The sequence below is a fragment of the Nematolebias whitei genome, chromosome 1, assembly GCF_014905685.2.
Source record: "Nematolebias whitei isolate Nwh7 chromosome 1, NemWhi1, whole genome shotgun sequence".
Taxonomy (NCBI): domain Eukaryota; kingdom Metazoa; phylum Chordata; class Actinopteri; order Cyprinodontiformes; family Rivulidae; genus Nematolebias; species Nematolebias whitei.
Window position 1 is genome coordinate 89,910,394 of NC_056498.1, and position 11,343 is coordinate 89,921,736.

An 11,343-nucleotide genomic window follows, 5' to 3' on the forward strand; every position below is an offset into this window, starting at 1 on the left:
GGGGGGGGGGGGGGGGGGGGGGGGGGGTCCAGAGGTACGCTCATATTTTTCCAAATAAGCGCCTTCAGTGACAGAAAAACGAAGATACAAAAGTTGTTGTCAGTCATACACCAGCAGAGAGTTGATGTCACAGATGAGAAATGCAAAAAACAAAAATAATCCGAACACCATCAGCAGAGGTGGATTGCAAACCATGTACACGGGCGCCATCTTACCGTAAGACTGAACATAACCTCATTCAATACCCTGGTTGAATGAGACCACTCGAGCAGCCAAACGTCTATGCAGGAGAGCTGAGCGCAAATGGAAAAAGGACAAACTAAAGGTTTCTTTTATTATGTTAAAAATGTGTTTGAAAGACTATCAGAGCATCATTAAATCTGAAAACAACAAATACTTCTCCCAAATCATTGCTTCAAACAGTCATAGTCCCCGTGTTCTTTTTAATACCATAAGCTCCATTTTAAACGTGCCTCGGTCTGCCAGCATGGAGGCCTCTGTTGACATCTGTAACGACTTTACCAGATACTTTGTTGATAAGGTAGATAAGGTAGTTGATTAGGTCATCCATCCGTCAGTCCACAACTGATTCCTCTGTCTTGTCCCTTGCTCAGCTGTCTTCAAACAGTTTGAATCTATTTCACTCCCATTTTTAAACAAAGTCGTTGGTCAGATGAAACTCTCTGGTTCCCCTGCTGATCCCATCTCTGCGTCGTTTTTTAAAGAAGTTACACCCACGATTGGACCCTCAGTTCTTATTATAAATAGTAGTATTGCTATAAGTGTGGTTCCTGATGTTTTCAAACATGCAGTTTGAATCCATTAATCCATTAATTAAGAAACCTGGACTTGACCCTTCGACTTGCTCAAATTTCAGCCCAATCTCGAAACTTCCTTTCCTGTCCAAAATCCTGGAGAAAATTGTTTTTATTCAATTAAATCAATTTTAAATGAGAACAGAATTTTCAAGATTTTTCAGTGTGGTTTTAAGCAACTTCACAGCACTGAAACAGCATTGGTGAGTGTTTGTAACAATATTAAGGTATCAAATGATTCTGATCAATCAGTGGTACTTGTACTGCTGGACCTTACTGCTGCTTTTGATACTGATGACCACAGTATCTTATATCACAGCTGGAACAGTGGGTTGGGATTACAGGTGCTGCATTAAAATGGTTCCACTCATACCTGAGTGGCAGAAGCTTTTGTGTCAAGGTTGGTAATAATGTATCCACGTCATTGCCTCTTTCTTGTGGGATCCCACAGGGTTCGATTCTTAGACGCCTTCTGTTCTCACTCTATTTGCTCCCACTGGGGTCCATCCTGAGGAAACATGGTCTTTCATTCCATTGTTATGCTGATGATTGTCAGATCTATCTGCCTGTGAAAGCAGCAAGTGTTTGCTCCATTCACCCTCTGTTAAAATGTATGGATGACATTCATATTTCTTAAGTTTTAACAATGAGAAGACTGAAGTCATTGTATTTAGCCCTAACTCAACTGCCGCCTCTGATCTTGTCAACCTGGACTCTCTTCAGCCATATCTTAAGCAGTCTGGTAAAAATCTCGGGATGGTTTTAGACTCTGAGTTCAAGTTTGACAAACAAATCAACTCTGTTCTGCAGAAAAGCTTCTTCCAATTAAGACAGGTAGCTAAGCTCAAACCAGTGTTGTCCAGACCTGACCTTGAGAAACTGGCCCTTGCCTTTGTCACAACCCGATTGGACTATTGCAATGCACTCTATGCTGGGGTCAGCCAGGCCTCCATCTCATGTCTCCAGCTTGTCCAGAATGCTGCTGCTTGGCTTTTGCCCGGAACTCATAGGTCTAAACATATTACACCGGTTATGTCCTCCCTTCACTGGTTCCCTGTGCATACTAGAATAGTCTTTAAAGTGTTTCTGTTGACCTTCAGGTGCCTAAATGACCTTGCACCCCTTTACCTCTCCAAGCTACTGGAACCATATGTTCCCTCTCGGGCCCTGAGATCATCCGATCAGCTGCTTTTGGCTGTTCCCAAAACAAGACTGAAGCTCAGAGGAGATCGGGCATTTTCAGTCATGGGTCCACTCTGGAACAACCTGCCCCCCAACATTAGGCAGGCCACCCCCCTTCCTCACTTCAAATCTCTGCTAAAAACACATCTGTTTTCGCAGGCATTTCACACAGTATGAGTTCATCTAGTGATTTTTTTTGTTTGTTTGTTTTGTGTTCCTATGTTTTAAATGTTTTTTATTAATTCTTCAGTATTATCATTAGTGTATGGTATTTATTTTTTTCATTAATTTTACTCCCATTGATGTTTTTGTTAAGTACTTTGATAACAGCTTCTGTTATAAATGTGCTCTATAAATAAAGTTGACGACTAGAATGGGACTGACTTCAGAAGTTTAGATGAACATCCAATGACTACTTTGAAACTTTTATTAATATTCATACAGTGGTTAATTAGATATTTTGCTAACAGACAAACAGAATTGACTAATAACAGTTATTGCTAAAATTTTAAGTAAAGATCCTGCACAACATGTACTCCTTTGGAGCGAGCATTGTCACTGACTTTCTGCTAAACCACACCATATTCTACCGTAATCAGTGATACCGGAACTGGGGGGACCAGGGGGCCATTGCCCCCTCCCCACTTTATGGCCTTGCCCGTCAGCTGGTCCCAGACATTTAATTACATTACATAGGCTACCCAGTGTTCCCTCTAAGCTGCGCGCCTGCGCAATCGCACACTGCCTGCGCAATCACACACTGCCTGCACACTGCCTGCACACTGCCTGCACATTCTCTGCACACAAGAACATCTATGCTACACGGGCAACTGGGCAAATGCCCAAGCTAAATATCTAGTTATCTCCTGCTTTATAATAAACTGTCAGCCCAAGCGCAGCGGTCTACAATCTGTTTGTATGCAGCACATGAAATGCATGCAGACTTGAGGGAAGGAACCCCCCCTCTCTGGTCATAACAGACTTGTTCCACATTATTTTTATTGTGACAACGGAAGTTTACGAAGAGGTAAAAAAATCAGCCAATGAAATCACAGGTAAACTTTCATTCTAGCCATTTAGCATCTTCTGGAGTTTCGATGCTGACATGCGAAAAAGCTAAGTAGCTACAAGCAACCTTGGCTTCTAGCTTTTCCAAGCTTATACGGCATATTTCATTGCATACCGAGGAATAATATTTGATGTTGTAGATTTATCACAGAAGTTTACGGTTGTACAACGTCAAACAAAGGCGGTAAGTGAGCTAATCCCATGACTTGTAGCTAGGTTTTTTTTTATCATGCTAAGTGTTAGCAAGCAGTAGTGCTCGGTGTATATCTGGATGGTCAAAGGAAAAGTTTACAAGACAGTGGTGAGACTAGCTATGTTGTATAGTCTGGAGACAGTGGCATTGACAAAAAGACAGGAGACAGAACCGGAAGAGGCAGAAATGAAGATGTTGAGGTTCTCCTTAGTTAGGTTCATCCAAATAACTTCGCAGCGATGGCAGGTCGTTTTGGAGAAAATTTAGCCAGAGGAGAAAAAGAAGAGAACTTATCTTCGCATCTCTGAAATAACTGAAGAAAAAAATAATCATTCAGGACCTGTGGCAGCAGGTCTGTTCCGATTTCTGAATGCATGACACTCAGAAACAGCCGTCACATAATCTCTCCCGACATCCATTGTGCACAGAACTATTTTTACCCAATAAACCTCTGTTAGTGTAAAAAAAAAAAAAAAGTGAAAAAAATTGGCTCTTTTGTCATAAGTTCTCCACAAATGGTTAAACGACATAAACACGGAAATATCTATTTACACCACTCTGAAAAAAGAACACCTTATTCATGACTCCAGCTTATTATATACATATTTTAATTTTCAAAAGAAAGACTTTTGTTGCAAACTTTTCCAAATCCGATGACTGTGAAAGTACCCATTTACATTACTGTGTGGCAAAACTGAACATGTGCGCCTGGCATTCAAGGTGTGTATGAACGAAAGACTCCCACAGCCCACTCACCTCAAAAATTAATCTGGCGCCGCTGACCGTAATATTTGTAAAATTGACTGAATTATAGCAATTTTTTAGTTTTATAAAGTGAGTTGACTGTGACAGCCTTCTTGGACTGAGTTGGCTCCAACATTTATTCAGTTGTATCTGTAATGATTGTTTCCTGAAAGTATCATTTCAGTGGTTCATCAGTGATTATAACAGAAGCTGTTGACTCCAGCAGTTAGTGGCAAAAATGTATAGAAAAAAATGGACTAAGGCCCAGTCTCAGTTACAAACTCATCAAACTTTAGCTCAATGTCTGTAAAACTGTTGTAGCCATTCTTGAAGGTCAATTGGCTGTAGGAGCCATGTTGAATTGAACGGACTTCAAAATGCAATCCATAGTAGATGTAAATCTCTGGATTACTTTCTGCAAGTTTCATTCAAATTTGATCAGTGGTCCATGAGACAGTTTAGTAACTGCCCCCCCCCCCACCCCCCATACACACACACACCACAGGTCCCATGTAAATAATCGTATTTGGACTTAAATTTATTTTAGTTTATATTTATGGTTTCAATTGAAAAGAATATCTGAGGCCAAAGAGTTTAGCACACAATGCAACAGAGCTGCCATCATGATCTTAACACAAAACGCACTGTACATAAGGTTTTTCCATTCATTATAAATGAGCGCAGAGGGAATATTACACATCATGAAATATATAAAGTGAATTGTATTGCATGAGGCAATAATCCATCTTTCTGCCCTGGACAATGGGTCAGGGTTATTTTTGGTCATGTCAGCTGGTTGTTTTTAATGGTCTGCATATTTACAATGTCACGGTTTTATACTTTACAACCTCAAACGGATTTCCTGCCATCTCAAGGCAATAATCATGGTCAGTTCATAACTCAGCGGGGATTATTGATGCACTTTCCATCAGCATAACATATCCTATTTGGTGCGGTATGATATCAGTCAGTGTACCTTACAGCATCATGGATTGTTGTAGTCCTAATGAGTGTGGTTGCACAAGACATAACATTTAAAGTGAAAACCAACCACAGTAAAGATAGATGGACTTATAGTTCAATGTAAATGTATAAACTTAAAATATTTTAACCATCAAATAAATATTTAATTCCATCAAGGCCTTACAAACAAACATCAAAGTATTTTGTTGGTTTTACTTTAGGAAATATTAAATATGATGCAGAGCACACATAGGCACTCTTATCCTGTTCTAAATGAAGAATTTCAAGAACTGAAGCCATACCATCACCCAGATCACTCTTCGACAAGCCTGAGGTGCATTTAGCCTGAAGCTGAAGAGCTTGATTTGGCCCATGCAGCAAAAGCATCACCATTCAGTTCTGTCCACACTTGTTACGATGCAAAGAATCCTGTCAGTAAATCAAGTCAGAGGGGATCATTTAGCCCTAATGGCTCGACTACAACTGGACCCCCTGTCTATCCAACAACAGGCCCCTCAGTGCTGCAGTGCAGAGAAGCAAAATGTCACCCCTGAAAATTAGCCATCAAGCGGGGGCAATTTTCCCCCAAGCTAAATTGCTAAATAAGTAGCAGGGCTGTAATAGGTAGCAATCTAGGGCTAATCTGATGAGATCATTTGGAAAATGCTAGACTGGGGTTTGAGAGGATAGGAGGGGAGCTTTGTATGCGCAAGTGTCTGCTTGTAAGTGTGACTTGTGCGACTTGTGTTTGAATGTGAGAGTGCAACTTAATTTCTGTCCATTTATAGTACATATGTGTACCAAATCTCTAAAAACTATTAAAAGTGTGTTTTTACACTTTAATGAGTGTGAATTGTTGCATGTTTCTGTACATGCATGTAACTGTGAACCATCTGATATTTTGTTGTGACAGAAGACTTGTGCATACACAGCTGGAGGGTTATGTGACCACCAACATATAGCAGGATGTGTTAGTGTGTCAAGGAAGGGGGCGTGCTGACAGGGGTGCAGGGTGAATATTATAGTCGGTGGGCATCAGATGCCAGCTGGCAGAGGCACAAAAAGAATAAACAGGGAGTGGAGTTGAACAACTGATGTTATTGATGGCTAAGCCAAAAGAGAAGATCTTTAGCATTAAGAAGCACACAAAGCAAGATTCATGCAGATGTAAAGCCACAGAAACACAAGAAAATAATTGTACTGCTTCAGAACTACAGTATATGACCAATAATTAATATTATGCAGGTAATTTCACTAACAATTATTGTTGTCAAGATTGGGAACAAAATCAGTTGTACAGAAACAACTCCCTAAATTGTCACATTTCTGCCCCTCCAGTCATGCTGTCTGTCATCATTTTTTTGGTTTCCCTGCTCCTGTCATGTTTCACGTCTGCTCCTATCACCCTTCACCACACCCACTCTGCTCACTCACCTCAATCAGCATTAATTCCGTCCACCTGTTCTAAGCCATATTTAAGGACTCCTCTCACTTCTCTGCCAGATTATTAATCCTAACCTAAACCTAATTAAACTGCCAAAATATGTTTTCATTCATTCAGCCTTTCTTTAGACAGATAAATCACATTGAGCCTCGAAGATTCATTTACGAGTGAGATCTGTTTAGACAGACAAAAAGTAGTGAAACTGGACACGTAAGAATTGGAGGCCAATACAATTCCTATCAAACTCTTTGAGCATGCATCAGGATATCAAACTCTTTCTTCTTGGCTGAGAAGATAAACTCTAATATTGAAAAAACACCACGCACATACAAGCACATAGTGACGTATACATTCCGCAGAGGGAAGGAGACGACGAGAGTGGTGAGATGTCCAAGGATGCTCTCGAGGGCACTGTAAGCGTTCTGATAAGGATGGAGTAATCAACCAGTTCCCTCTGGTGAGATCCGTAAACATTCTGGAATGTCGGGGAATGGCCAAGGTCAACACCTATGGGAATCCAGCAGTACTGAAATGATGACACAATGTTTATTCAGCTGGTTTCCTCTGGTTTATCAATTAATTAAAATCTGCCAGATTATTAAACCTCCCATGGTCCCTGATAGTCAAGCCATCCTTATTCCTTGTTCATGCCTGACCCTAAAGCCTCGTTATTTGGATCTCGACCCCACGCCACATCTATTGGATTTACCCCGCTTTGTCTGCTCCCTGCTGGAACTGGATTATTTTTTCTGTCCATTAACAAATCCTGCTTCTGTTAATTCTACTACGCCTCACAGACTACGGCTTTTGATTTATTATTTGGAACTCTGGACAGGACAGGTTGGCTGTGTGTGTGTGTGTGTGTGTGTGTGGGGGGGGGGGGGTTGCTAAAGAGGGAAGGAACCACGTTGAGGGAAGGAACCACGTTCAAAGATTCAAGGATTCAAGATTCTTTATTTGTCATACACACCACATGTTGCACATGTGGTGGAACGAAATTGCGTACACAGAGTCCCAGTTACATCCAACAAAATTGTAGTAGAACATACGGACGGACGAGATATATTCGTACTGTTAAAACGGATTCTTTCATTTTTCTGGACTGTATAATGTACGTGCATTGAATGTAATAAAATGTGGACGTGAGACGTTAATTATCTTTGACTCACCACGACAGTGGGTCATTTATTAACAGAATCAAGTTTAACACATCACACATTTACATTAATTGGCAAGAATTGAGAATAACAACATAATTAATCAGCTTTACAACCAGGAAAACCATACGGCCATGATTTTCCGTTGCTTCACCACAGACATTTCTGAAAACATCTGGATTAATTTGCTAGCAGATAGGAGAGTTTAAAGATGGAAAGATGAAGTTTATCTACAGAGAGATGTGTGAGGGAATTTGTCTGTTTTAACCAGAACAGCACGCTCCTTTGGAAATCAGCTTGGCCCAACGGTACGCTTGGTTGAGATCGAACTTTTTACCTTGCAGACGATAGTTTCAGCGTTGGTGTAGAGCTCTCCTTTCAACTCTTTCAGCGTCTCCGTGAGAACAGCTAAAAACCTCTGGAGTCGTGAGGTTATCCAAACAGAAGTTCATAATTCCCAAATCGTCTCTGGTTCAGCTTGATTCTCTTTCAGCAGCATCCTGAATTCCAGCATTCTGCATTCTGGAACTCCAAACTCTCTCTGTTTGAACTAGGAAGTGCCAACATTTAAAGGGCTCTACTTCCGGTTCATTTGAGAGCTTCTGATTGGTCGATGGACCAAAACAGAGGTGTGTTTTGTGATGTAAGGTGTTATGAAAAGTCAAGGAAAAAGATTAAGATTGTTTAGGAACAGACAGAAAGATATTATGAAGAAACCAGACTTCGTGGAGCCAATTCTCCAGTATCTTGCTGTAAAAGTTAAACATGACATTTCTTTTCAGTAAACTTTCAGTTGACCGAAACTTGAACTTCGACATACTTACAACTTCGCTCATTGAAGACAGAAAATCAGACAATGCATATTAACCTGATTTCTTCTTTGAATGAGGATTAAGAATCATTATTACCGTTTCACAGTTAATAAAAATGATTAGTTCACTTCAACATTTAAAAATGGTTTGAACTAAAACACAATTTGATTATCAAAACATTTGTAAAATAGTAATGATCATAGAGAATTGTCCTTTTTTACTTGATTAATTCAAGAAAGAAAGTCTCAGGATGGGTCAACCTGTATTTCTGGATGCAAATCAATGAAATGACAAGTTATGTCCCATATGGTCCTTAGGTCAAGGTTTTGACCTTCAGGCCTAGTTCACTACAAAATTATTAAAATGTAAAAGAAAAACAGTAATAAGATCTAAGATATGAGATAAGAAAAATGTTAACTAAAAATACACTAAGCACTAGTAGCATAAAAAACAATATGCCGAACAGCAACACGAACATGAGTCTGTGTGAGCAGATGAGTATGAATGAACACAGCAACATGAAATAGATCAGCAGCAACATGATGTAATTTTTTTTCACAGCGATTATCCTGGTTAGGGATTCATGAGTCTAGCAGCTTCAGGGTATAAACTGTTCCTCAGTCTAGTGATTCTACACTTAATGGTCCTTAACCTCCTGCCTGGGGGGAGTGGGGCAAAAAGTGGGTGTGCTAGGTGAGTGGGGTCCTTCATGATGCAGGTGGCCCTTTTTCCTGCATCTGGAGGTTTAGATGTCTGATGGTGGGGAGGCTGACTCTAACAGACTTCTGTGCAGCCTTCACCACTCTCTGCAAAGCTTTTATTTATGCAGCTGTGCAGCCTACATGCCACACATTGATGCTGGAGCACAGGATGCTCTCCTCTGCGCACCTGTAGAAGGAGGTGAGGACTGAGCTTCCCAGACCAGCTCTCCTCAGCCACCTGAGGAAGTAGAGTTGCTGATGTGCTTTCTTGATCAGGCTGGTAGTGTTGTTGCCCCAGCTGATGTTGTCATTCAGGTGTACACCCAAGTACTTGTAGCTGGAGACCACTTCCATCGCAGATCCTCCTAGGTGAGGGGGTGGGGGGGGGGGGGGGGTATGTGTGTTTGTTCCTTCTGAAGTCCACGACCATCTCCTTCGTCTTCTACACACTGATGTGAAGGTTTTTCTTCCTGCACCAGTTCCCCATGTTTTCCACCTCCTGTCTGTAGCTGGACTTATTGTTGTTTGTGATGCCTTCCACAACTACTGTATCATCTGCAAACTTTACATTATGGCAGTCTGGATTGATAGGTGCTCAGTCATACATGAGCAGAGTGAACAGGAGAGGGCTCAGCACACAGCCCTGATGGGAGCCAGTGCTAAGGGTTATGGTGGAGGAGGAGAAGTTGTAGATCTTCACAGACTGCGGTCTGTTTCTTAAGAAGTCTAGGACCCAGTTGCAAATGGAGGGGCTTAGTCCTACTGTGATTAGTTTGTCCATCAGGGTTTGGGGGATCATGGTATTGAAGGCAGACATGAAATCCACAAAAAGCATACCAATGTAGAAGTCCTTCTGCTCCAGATAGGTGAAAGCAGTGTGGACCACAGAGGAGATGGCATCTTCTTTTGATCGATTATCGTGGTATGTGTACTGGTGAGGGTCCTCATTAATGTTGATGGTTGTTCTGATGTGGGTCATGACAGGGTTTTTTTAAGCATTTAGCAACTATCGGTGAGGGCTACTGGCTGGTAGTCATTCAGACCAGTCACTGTAGAGCTCTTTGGGACTGGGATGATGGTGGCTGTCTTCAGGCAAGTTGGAACTGTTGCCAGGGTGAGTGAGGAGTTAAATATGTCAGCCAGCATCTCGCAGAGCTGATTGGCACAGTCTTTCAGCACCTTCATGGGGATGTTGTCTGGATCAGTTGCTTAGTGAGAATTAATCCTCCTGAAAGTACTTCTCACTTCAGCTGAGGTCACGGTGAGAAGCTCTTCTTCCAATGTTGAGTTGAGTCTGGTGCTGGATGGTCTGTTCGGGTCTTGAAAGCATGTGTAGAACTTGTTGAGGGCATCAGGCATTGATGGGTCTTTAGGGCATTGTTCACTTCTGACTTTAAAATCTGTTATAAACTTAATGCCCTCCACATGCTCTGTGGGTCTTGTGAGGTGAATTGACCCTGGATCCTCTGTACATATGTGGCCTTGGTCTTCTTAATACCTGCAATTACTCAGCTCTTGTTTCCAGACCTGAAAGCAGTGTTCCTGGCTTCCAGCAGGGTGCGAACTTTTACATTCAGCCAAGGCTTCCTGTTTGGGTAACTCAACATATCTGATGGTGATGATGTCATCAGCACATTTGCTAATGTACCCCAGGACTGAGGATGTGTATTCCTTTAGGTATAGCACCCCTTCATTTTCAGCAGCTTCTCTGAAGACCTGCCAGTCTGTGCATTTAAAACTGTCTTTCAGTATGGGGCCACTATTCTGTATCCAAGATTTAACTTTCTTTTGTATTGGTCTGGAGTGTCTCAGCAAGGGGATTTAAGCAAGAGCCAATAAGATGGAGATATGATCAGAAATTCCTAGGTGGGGGCAGGGTTCAGCTTTGAATGCATCTCGTATATTCCTGTAAACATGGTCCAGCATTTTGTTTCCACGTGTTAGTATGGCTACATGCTGGTAAAATCTTGTCAGGCTGTTCTTTAGATTTATGTGATTAAAGTCACCAGCCACCACATAAAGAGCCTCTGGGTGTTTGCTTTGCAGCAAGCTAAAATGATCATGCAGCTCTTGCAGAGCATCTGTAGCATTAGTATCTGGAGCTATGTAAACAGCTGTTATGAACACAACTCTGAACTCACAGTGTAGATAATGTGGTTGACATTTCACTGTTAGCTGCTCCAAAGCCTTTGAGCATTGACAGTTTATCACCATACAGTTTGTGCACCAACTTTTACTCATATATATATATGCATACTACCCCC